This window comes from Trichosurus vulpecula, chromosome 7, assembly GCF_011100635.1.
Source record: "Trichosurus vulpecula isolate mTriVul1 chromosome 7, mTriVul1.pri, whole genome shotgun sequence".
Classification (NCBI taxonomy): Eukaryota; Metazoa; Chordata; class Mammalia; order Diprotodontia; family Phalangeridae; genus Trichosurus; species Trichosurus vulpecula.
The window spans coordinates 21,189,633-21,199,118 of NC_050579.1; the positions used below are offsets into that span (position 1 = coordinate 21,189,633).

The 9,486-nt window shown below is 42.3% G+C and overlaps 1 long non-coding RNA gene across 1 annotated transcript in view; it reads right to left on the reverse strand.

The window, feature by feature from the left end:
- The window catches only part of LOC118857264, a 59,130-nt gene extending 59,040 nt beyond the window's left edge, over positions 1-90 (reverse strand). The window contains exon 1 of the long non-coding RNA XR_005010911.1: positions 16-90. This is a non-coding gene — a long non-coding RNA (uncharacterized LOC118857264). The remainder of the gene's footprint in view (positions 1-15) is intronic.
- Between the last annotated feature and the right edge of the window lie 9,396 nt (positions 91-9,486).

Sequence of the window (9,486 nt, forward strand, 5' to 3'; positions counted from 1 at the left end):
AAGTAGATTACTCACTCATTTGCTGCAGTGACTCCTCGGTGGATTCAAGGTGCTGTTGCTCTGGCTCTGGCCATCTTTGAATTGACTCCAGTGGGGAAGGGGACCTGCAATAGCATTTCAAAGCTTATAATGTCATAACTTGGTCATTCCATCTCCAGATATTCAGTCAGCTAAGGGAAGAAAAAACACAAAAGAGACAAAAGAAATGGGCACCATGTGCCCATGGACGGAGATGGTGGACAGATGAGAAAAGACAGCCATCTGTCCTTCCCAGTCCCACCCCCTCCCTTCCAGCTGTCCCACAGCAATTCATGCCTCACTAGCTGTATAGAAAGGAAAAAAAAAGGCCAAAAGGGCCTTGGGAGGAGCATTCCAATCCTTCTGCATGCTAGCCTCTGTTTCTGTTGAGTTGTCAGCTTTCTAGTCCTGAAGCCAACAAGAAAGCTTATCTCCACCACATACAGTGCCTTCTGAAGTCATCATGGTCAAAAGCTGGCTCCTCAAATGTCCACATTGAAAAGAATAAGGAACACATGCATGTGCTCCAAGGACTGGGCCCTCAGTGGCCAGGCCCTACACTACCCTTGAAGGCAACTATCATATCCCTCCTGCCCCTTCTCTCTTTCAGATTCAATATCCCTAGTTCTCCCAACTGCTTCTTATGCGATAGAATCAAGGTTCATTCCCTTCCTTGTCCTTGTCAGGATACTCTCTAGTTTATTAAACTGTGGCAGCCAAAACTAAGCACAATATTCCACATGGTCTGACTAGAGCAGAGTAGATAAGGACTATGACATCATTATTCCAGGAAGCCATGCTTTTCTTGATACAGCTCAAGCTGGCCTTTTTGGCTGCCATATCACCCTGCTGATCTGTATTGAGCTTGTGGTCTTCTATAACCTCCAGATCTTTTTCAGATAAATTGCCATCAAACCATGACTCCCCTGAGCTATACTTATGAAGCTGATTTCTTGAACCAAAGTATGCCTGTTGAATTTCGTCTTCTTAGACTCTTCCATTCACTGCAGTGACTGAACCACAATAAGCACATACTTTGTATTTACTTAGCATTTATATAGCACTTCAAGGTTTGTGAAGCATTTTATAAACATTATCTCATTTTATCCTCACTACAACCCTTGAAAGGAGGTACTATTATATCTCCATTTTATAGATGAAAAAATACTGAGGCAGACAGAGGTTAGATGCCTTACTCAAGGTCACACAGCTAGTAAGTGTCTGAGTCTGGGTCTGAAGTCAGGTGTCCTTGACCCCAGGTCAGTATTCTTGCTAGATCCCAGTAGAATATAAATTCTTTGAGAGCAGGGGCTGTATTTGTTGATAATCACTTCATATCAATTTAACAACTTCAATAAGGGCCAGAGCCTGAACTAATTAACCAGAGGAAAAGTTTGGACCCAACAACTTCTTTGTTCTCTGAGTAAACTCAGAAAACACCTCTTCCTATGTCAACAAGCCCAGATGGGGCTGACTTAGGAACATTCTTTCCTCTGTTCATAGCCATTCAAGAAGACCCTTAACCTGAAACACTATCTTGAATAAATGGGACTTTTTTCTTATCTCAGTATTTTATAGACATATACTATGGTATGGTATGTTAATGATAAAGAAAATACAGATGTCCTGGATCCTAATTTCAATGGACATTTTGTCAACTCTCTTATCTTAATATATTTACAACCTATCCAATTAAGAAATTCCTTTCTTATACTGTGATTAAGCATACTTGGAGAACATAAATTTTGATTGACACAGACATGCTAAGTTGGGACTGTCCTGAAATGCATTTAAGCCTCCTCATTCTTTTGTTCAGACAGTCAGATTTCATCTGGCTCCATACATGTATGTATCTGCTAGCTTTAAGAGAATAAACAATATAAATTTACACATCACCTAGCTTGTTTGCCTCCTTTAACCAAACTTTCAGGTGGACATTGTCCACTGCCTAGCACAATTTCCAATACAGTATCATGAATGCCTCATAATGTTTTCTGAGCTGAATTGAGTTGTTTAGATGTTTTACTGTTTGTCTTTATAATTTAATTTCCCCTCTCCTCAAAATAAAAAATGACTAAGCACACTTTTTGAAAACGAAAGGTGGTTATTTAAAAATCATTTCTTGGAGAAAAGACCCAAATTCAAAAGATTTTGGCTGGTAAGAAATAGATAAATAAACAAAAAACTTTGAATGGTCACTAGCTTGAGAAAATAACAAGAGTTTTGGCAGCACCCTGGAATCAGCCACTGAGATAAGTAAACAAATGCTTCAAACAAAAGGCTCTACAGCTGTGACTAATTAGGTGTTTACATCCATTCTTCTAAGTGTCCAATCAGCACCAGAGTGAGCTGAAAAATAGGCCTTTAAACATGGAGAGACAAATGCAGGCAAGACAAGAAAGGAAATGGAATGACAAAAAGATTAGGAAAGTGTAAATAATGTAAAATATGTTGAGAGAGATTGTATAGTAATTAAGGTGGGACTTTTTGCTGTTGACCTTTAATGATTCTGGCCTTTGTTTGAATGGGACAGATAAAGTGGGATGTTTTTGTATTTTTCAGCACTGAGACAATTGGGAGCCATTGATTCATATCTGATGTGATATTGGAGGTTGGGAACTTTTCCATGCCCAGCCTGGGTGAGGTCAGGGCCCTCTGGGCCCTGAAAGAATATATAAGTGCAGAGGTTAGTGTTCTCTCTTGGAGCTCTGCGCCACAGCAGGAGTGGCCTGTGACTCTGGGCCAGCCGTTATAATGAGCTCCCCGGCTGAACACCCAGATGTTGATAACTACGAATTGTATTTGGTCTGTAATTCAGGATGCTGGTTTTTTCCCCTGAACTAAGTAAATATTAGTATACTGGATTAAAGTAAGATTGTTAACCCCTTAAAGGTGCTTTCCTTAATAAAGCAGTTGAAAAGGACCTGGGCTTGCAGCATTCTGTGAGCTGGGTGTTGTTGGCTTTATACCCTCATAGCAGCTACTAACCAGATTGTTGATACAGAGATAGAGGAAGGAAGGAGAGAGAGAAAAAAAGAAAGAGGAAGGAAAAAAGGAAGCAAGGAAGGAAGGAAGGAAAGGAGGGAAGGAACGAAGGAAGTGTGTGGGTCAGAGACCTCTACTCACACTAAAAATATACAGAGACCATTCTTGAGAAAAGGCAAAAAGGAGTTCATTACTTTCTTATGAGAAAGGACATACCCAAGCAAGTGTGTATTGCATGCAGCTCAAAGCAAGTTATGTAGACCCTAACACAGAGTTCCCCCACCCCCTACTGGCTCCTCTTCCCATTGGCTGGATTTGGAGCTCATATTCTAAACCCAGAATCTTTTCCCAGCAACAGAGAACAAAGAACAAAAAGACAGGCATGAGACCAGGGACTAGTATTTAGCAAAAGGGAGTAAAAGCTAGATAAACAGGACCTTGCAGGTATCTGTCTACTGATGTAATTTCTTATCTCTACTTTCTCAGCAGAGCAGTTCTAAAAATACAGAAGGGGTGCAGGGTGGGGGTGGATGGTAGGAGAGGTAAGGTCTTTTCCCATGCTGAGGGGGGGTTTCGCTATTTCAGCATTCCACTCGGAAGGAAGGAAGGAAGAAAAGAAGGAAGGAAGGAACAAAGGAAGGAAGGAAGCAGGGAGGGAGGAAGGAAAGAGGGAGGGAGGGAGGATGGGAAGAAAGAAGCAAGGAAGGGAGGAAGGAAAGAAGGAAGGGAGGGAAGGGAAAAAGGGAGGGAGAGAATGAAGGAAGAAGGGAAGGAAATGTCCTACACAATGTATCCTATACAATATCATGAATAACTCATAATATTTGCTAATTGAATTGTTTGGATATTGGAGAGAGGAGGGAAGGAGAGAAAAGGGAAGGAAGGAAGGAGAGAGGGAGGAAAGGAAGGGAAAGAGGGAGGAAAGTAGGAAGGAAAGAAATAAGGAGGGAAGAAAGGAAGGGTAGAAGAAGGAAGGAAAGAAGGAGAGAACAGAGAGAGGAAGGGAGGAAGATATAGAGAAAATGAAAGAAGAGAGGCAATTGACTATTTTTAACCAGGGGATATATAGAATTTATTATTAGGATCATAGATTTGAAACTGAAAAGGTCCTCAGAGGCCATCTAATCCAAATCTCTCCTCGTTTTACAATTGAGGAAACTGAGACCCAGGAAACTGAAGTGACTTGCCCAAGGTCACACTGGTAGCAAGTATGAGAGGCAAGATTTGGCTCCAGTTCCTGAGACTCCAGAGCTGGATCACTCTCCACTGTACATACAGCCTCGAGTGAGAGTCCCACAGTCAATATTATAAATTCTAGGACTTTGCCTTAGTTTTGTAAAGTGTGGTCAGTAGTAAAACAAGAAAGTGTTCATTTTACTCTGATAAACCAGTTGCTCAAATAATGGTAGAAGCCAGATCAAATCCAACCATTCTTGTTTAAATGCAAATGAAATCTTCCAGCAAATAGAAAAAAAGGGGTTAGGGAATCAATCAACACTAGATAAGCAAGCTTGTATTAAGTACCTTTACGTGCCAGGAACAGGGCTAGGCTGGAAAGAGAGCTTGGGGTCAGGTCCTGAAGGGCTTGAACAACTCAACAGAGGAATTGGGATTTTCTCAAAGAGGCATTGGGGTCCCCTAGAATTGACTATTGGACTAAAATACACAACCAACAATGAGTCACCTCTAGGAAGCGCATCTAGTGACAAGACATGCCCGAGTTTTAAAACTAGTTAAGTGGTACAATGCACAGACCACCAGGCCTAGAGTCAGGAAGACCTGAGTTCAAATCTGGCCTATGACACTAATTAGCCATGTGACCCTGGGCAAGTCACTTAACCCTGTTTGCCTCAGTTTCCTCATCTATAAAATGAACTGTAGAAGGAAATGGCAAACCACTCCAGTATCTCTGCTGAGAAACCCCCAAATGGGGTCACGATGAGTCAGACATGACTGAAAAAGACTGAGCAATAACATGAAGATTTGGCAACCATGTTTTGTATAGAAAAGTCATATTTAAAGATGAGACTGGCTTAACGGGAGCAGATGTAGCAAGTAGAAACTAATAAATGGAGAATACTTATAATTTGGGGGTGACAGATATTAGAAAGCTTGTGGGTTTGTTTGGTGATGGCAGATTGGCTCATAATGATGTGGCCAGAGGATAGCAGTGAGTGGAATGTCAAGTGAGAGTCAGTAGCATGAGTGCTGATGAGGGGGAGTTTGGAAGGGCTGGGATGCATGAGGCACCTGCACCCCAGATGTTGGGTCTTGGGTCTCTTTCTGTGTCCTTGAGAACAATAAAAGGCACATCTACTTCTTCTTTCATATGACAGCACTTCCATTTTTAAGCATTCTGTTATATCCTCGAGTCTTGGTACTAGGTCCAAAAGATGCCTGTTGGCATCCTAATAAAGACCCAGTGAAGCATCCTCACAGTTAGTTTGCCATGATAGGCTTTATTGAAGAATGCAGGGTAGAAGAGATACTGGCATTCTGGAGAAAAGCCAAAGCAGTAACAGTTACCTTTTGTGGATTTTCTGAATTGGTTAGTAACAGTCAGGGGATATGAGAATTGGTGCTTGAAATCTAGGCTACACAGGTTGGGACTTTTGTCAGAATACAGGCCTCCTTAACTTGAGCTCCATGAATTTAAAATACATTTTGATAACTATGTGTCAATATAATTCATTTCCTTTATGATCCTATTATTTTGACATTCACTTAAAAACCTTATTTAGAGGAGAAGTTCATAGGTCTCACTAGACTGCTAACGTCCATGATCCAAAAAAAATGTTAAGAAGCCCATGTTCTTAAGGGTCTACCCTTTCTGAGTGGGGCTGTTGGTTTCATAGGCCAAGGTCAAGCATCTCTTGGAAAGAGAACTTGGCCTGGTCCAAGCGATGTTGATTTCTTCTGTTTTCTCCCAGCTGCAGGAAGGGCAGGGGTAATGTGTGTAGAGCTCTGGAGTCTGCGATGACTCCAGATGTAGCTGGCACCTACATCCACAGAACCTGGTGACATTGGCTTTTCCCTCAATTTCTCCAAGTGATTTTCACGTACAATGCTATGTATATGTAAGACGCTTCATTATTATTTTTAGGGACGCTGTTATCATTGCAGCGAACTGGAGAAACCTCTTGTACGTAAGCTTTTGCTTTTCTTTCTCCACCTGTCTCAGCCTCAATCTCTATGTTCCTCCCTCTCTCTCCACCTCTGTCTCTTTCTCTATCTGCCTCTGTCTGTCTCTGTCTTTCTCCCCTCCCCTCTCTGTCTCTCCTCTCTCTCTATCTCTGCCTCTGTCTCTGTCTCAGAATGATACTTTCTGACTTTGTCTCTGTCTATCTTCCCTCTCCACATCTCTGTTTCTGTCTGTCTCTCTCTTTGTCTCTGTCTGCCCCCTCCATATCTCTGTTTCTCTCTCTCTCTCTTAGTCTCTGTCTCTGTCTCTCTACCCCCTCTCCATCTCTGTCTCTCTGTCTTTCTCATATACACACACATACACACACAATCCTGCAATCCCCCAATCTCCTAGATTTAAATATTAAGGTTACAGGCTATACTATTTAGTTAACAATGTAGCAAAGACATAAATAATTATTTACAACTTTTCAGCTGTGAGAAAAATCACCCACAGCTTTTACCATTACTACCACAGCTGACGTCTCGTCAATTCTGGAAACAGCTCCGCCATTTAGTTCTCTTAACAAACCATTCCAAGGCTCTGAAGAGTTCTCTACAGGATGTTTTATTACCAATTAAGAGTTAATCCAGTTCTTCTGGGAAAGAGGTTCACTTTCATCCTTTGTCTCTGCATATTTTACTCAATCACTCATGATGGGTAATCTGTCTCTTCAAAGACTCCTCATAGGATAGCAATGAAACTGTTGCTCCAAGATTCCATTGCCTCTTTTTTTAAAAAAGGAATTTTTGTTGAGGTCTTTTGTCTTTTATATCTTCGTAATTTTCTCCAGTACCCCTGCTACTCCTGCCATCTCATATGACAAATGGAATTTTAAAAAAGAGAAAGAAACATCAGAAAATATAAATACATTGAAAAAGTCTGCAAGCATTTGCAATGTGCAAGACCTGTGGCCCTCACACCTCTGCAAAGGGGTGGGCTGGGGCTGTTCTCTTCGTCCATTGCCTCTTAGAGATACAGTAGCGGCACCTAAAGTCTCTGCTGGAGACGCAGTTGAAACTAATGCTCCATGACTTGATTTGCACACTTCACCCTATTCGTTTTCTTCCTCTGAACTCACTAGGCTTTTTAAAGTACATTCCCAAGAATTGAGTAAAGTATTAAAGATTTCATCAGCTATGACAAAAGACAACATGACTATCACCTCCCTTGACTGGGCATGATGTAGCTATTAAGCAATATCAAGATTAAGCCCATATTAGCTTTTCCACTAAAGTGGGAGATTGGCTCATGTTGAGTCAATCCTCTGAAGGCCTTTTCCAAGGAACTTGTGTCACACCATATCTTCCTGGAATTCATGGGAATGATTTTCTAAGAAAGAAAAAGAAAGACAGACAGGAAGGAAGGAAGGAAGGAAGGAAGGAAGGAAGGAAGGAAGAAAAGAAGGAAGGAAGGAAGGGAGGGAGGGAGGAAGGAAGGAAGGAAGGAAAGAAGGAAGAAGGAAGGAAGCAGGAAGGAAGGAAAGAAAGAAAGGAAGGAAGGAAGGAAGAAAGAAAGAAAGGAAGGAAGGAAGGAACAAAGGAAGAAGAAAGGAAGAAAGAAAGGAAGAAAGAAAGGAAGAAAGGAATAAAGAAAGAAAGAAAGAAAGAAAGAAAGAAAGAAAGAAAGAAAGAAAGAAAGGAAGGTGGGAGGGAAGAAAGAAAGGGAGGGAGGAAGGAAGGAAGGAAAGAAAGAAAGAAAGAAAGAAAGAAAGAAAGAAAGAAAGAAAGAAAGAAAGAAAGAAAGAAAGGAGGAAGGAAAGAAAGGTGGGAGGAAAGAAAGAAAGAAAAGGAGGGAGGGAGAGAGGAAGGAAGGAAGGAAGGAAGGTGTAACCAGAGTGACCTTTGTTTTCTTTGAGTGACTCAGCTCACCTCATTGAGCCTTGCTGGGCACTGGGGGCTTCTCTTCCGGGGCAGGAAGCCCAGAAACCATGCCAGGAAGAAGAGAACTTCCTGTGTGATGGGTCATGGGGCTGGCTGAGGGGAGGTGTTGACTCCAGAGCCATGCCCTATTGGGTGTTAACCTAGTCTACGCTAGGGGGAGAGGCCAACTCAAGAACCAATCAGCCCTGGTCATTCAGGTGGCACTTGATGATGTTAAAAACTCTGTAAGAGAGGAGAGGACAGCTTGAAGAGCTCTCTTTCCTTTTCCGGTTGGCACAGCAGCGGTGGGGAGCATGACTCTGGGCCAGCCCTTGCTCTCGGGCTGAGCCCAGATGTTGGTAACTATGAATTGTATTGGGTCTGTCTGTCGATATTTGTAATTCGTTTGTATTTTGGTTTTGAGGTTCGGGATGCTGGTTCTTTCCCCCCTGAACTAAATGAATGTTCTGAACCTCAGGGTGCTGGTTTTTTTCCCCTGAAGTATGTCTCTTGATGCTTGTGTGTATGCTCACCTGAACTAACTGAATGCTAACTGAATGCTGGCATTTTTCCCCTGAACTAAATAAATGTTGTCTGTATGCTAACTGAATGCTGGATTAAAGTAAGCTGGTCAACCCCTTCACCATGCTTTCCTTGTTTAAGCAGATAAAAAGAACCTGTGCTTTCCCAGCATCCCGGCAGCCTCCTGGGTGCTGGCTGTTGGGGGGATCTTACGCCCCCACAGAAGCTGCTAGCTGGGTTGTGTGTCAACAATCTGGCTGGCAGCTTCTGTGGGGGTATAAGATTCACCCACAGCCAGCACCCAGAAAGCTGCCAAAACAGCACAGGTTCTTTCGATCTGCTTAAGCAAGAGAAGCAAGGTGAAGGGGTTGACAAGCTTACTTTTAATTCAGCATTCAAATATCATTCAGTTAGTTCAGGGGGAAAAATCCAGCACCCTGAACTTCAAAACAAAATGCAAACAAATTGCAAACATCAACAGACTTTGTCTGATTCAAATCCCAACACATAGTTTACCAGAGTTCAACAAAGTTTCAACATTCAGGTTTACAAGCTGGAGGGCTCCTTAGCTGCAGCTGCCCGGAGTCTCCTCATCAACACCATCTCGGGAGCCCCGTACCAATGGCTCTGTACTCCCTTCTTATAGGGCTTCAGACATTAAACATCATCTGAATCACCAGAGCTCAGGCTCTGGTAATTGGTTCTTGAGTTGGTCCCACCCCTTAGGACCCTGGGAGGTTCACATCCACATGGATTACATTAACACCTAATGGGATTTGGGTCTGGGGCTTAGCACCTAGTAAAGCTCACTGAGATAAATTGAATCACTCAAAGAAAACAAAGGCCATTCTGGTTACAGGTTGTTAAAACATATGGTGTAGTCGTCAGGGTCTGGCTTTAACAAGAGAGCATGGCATT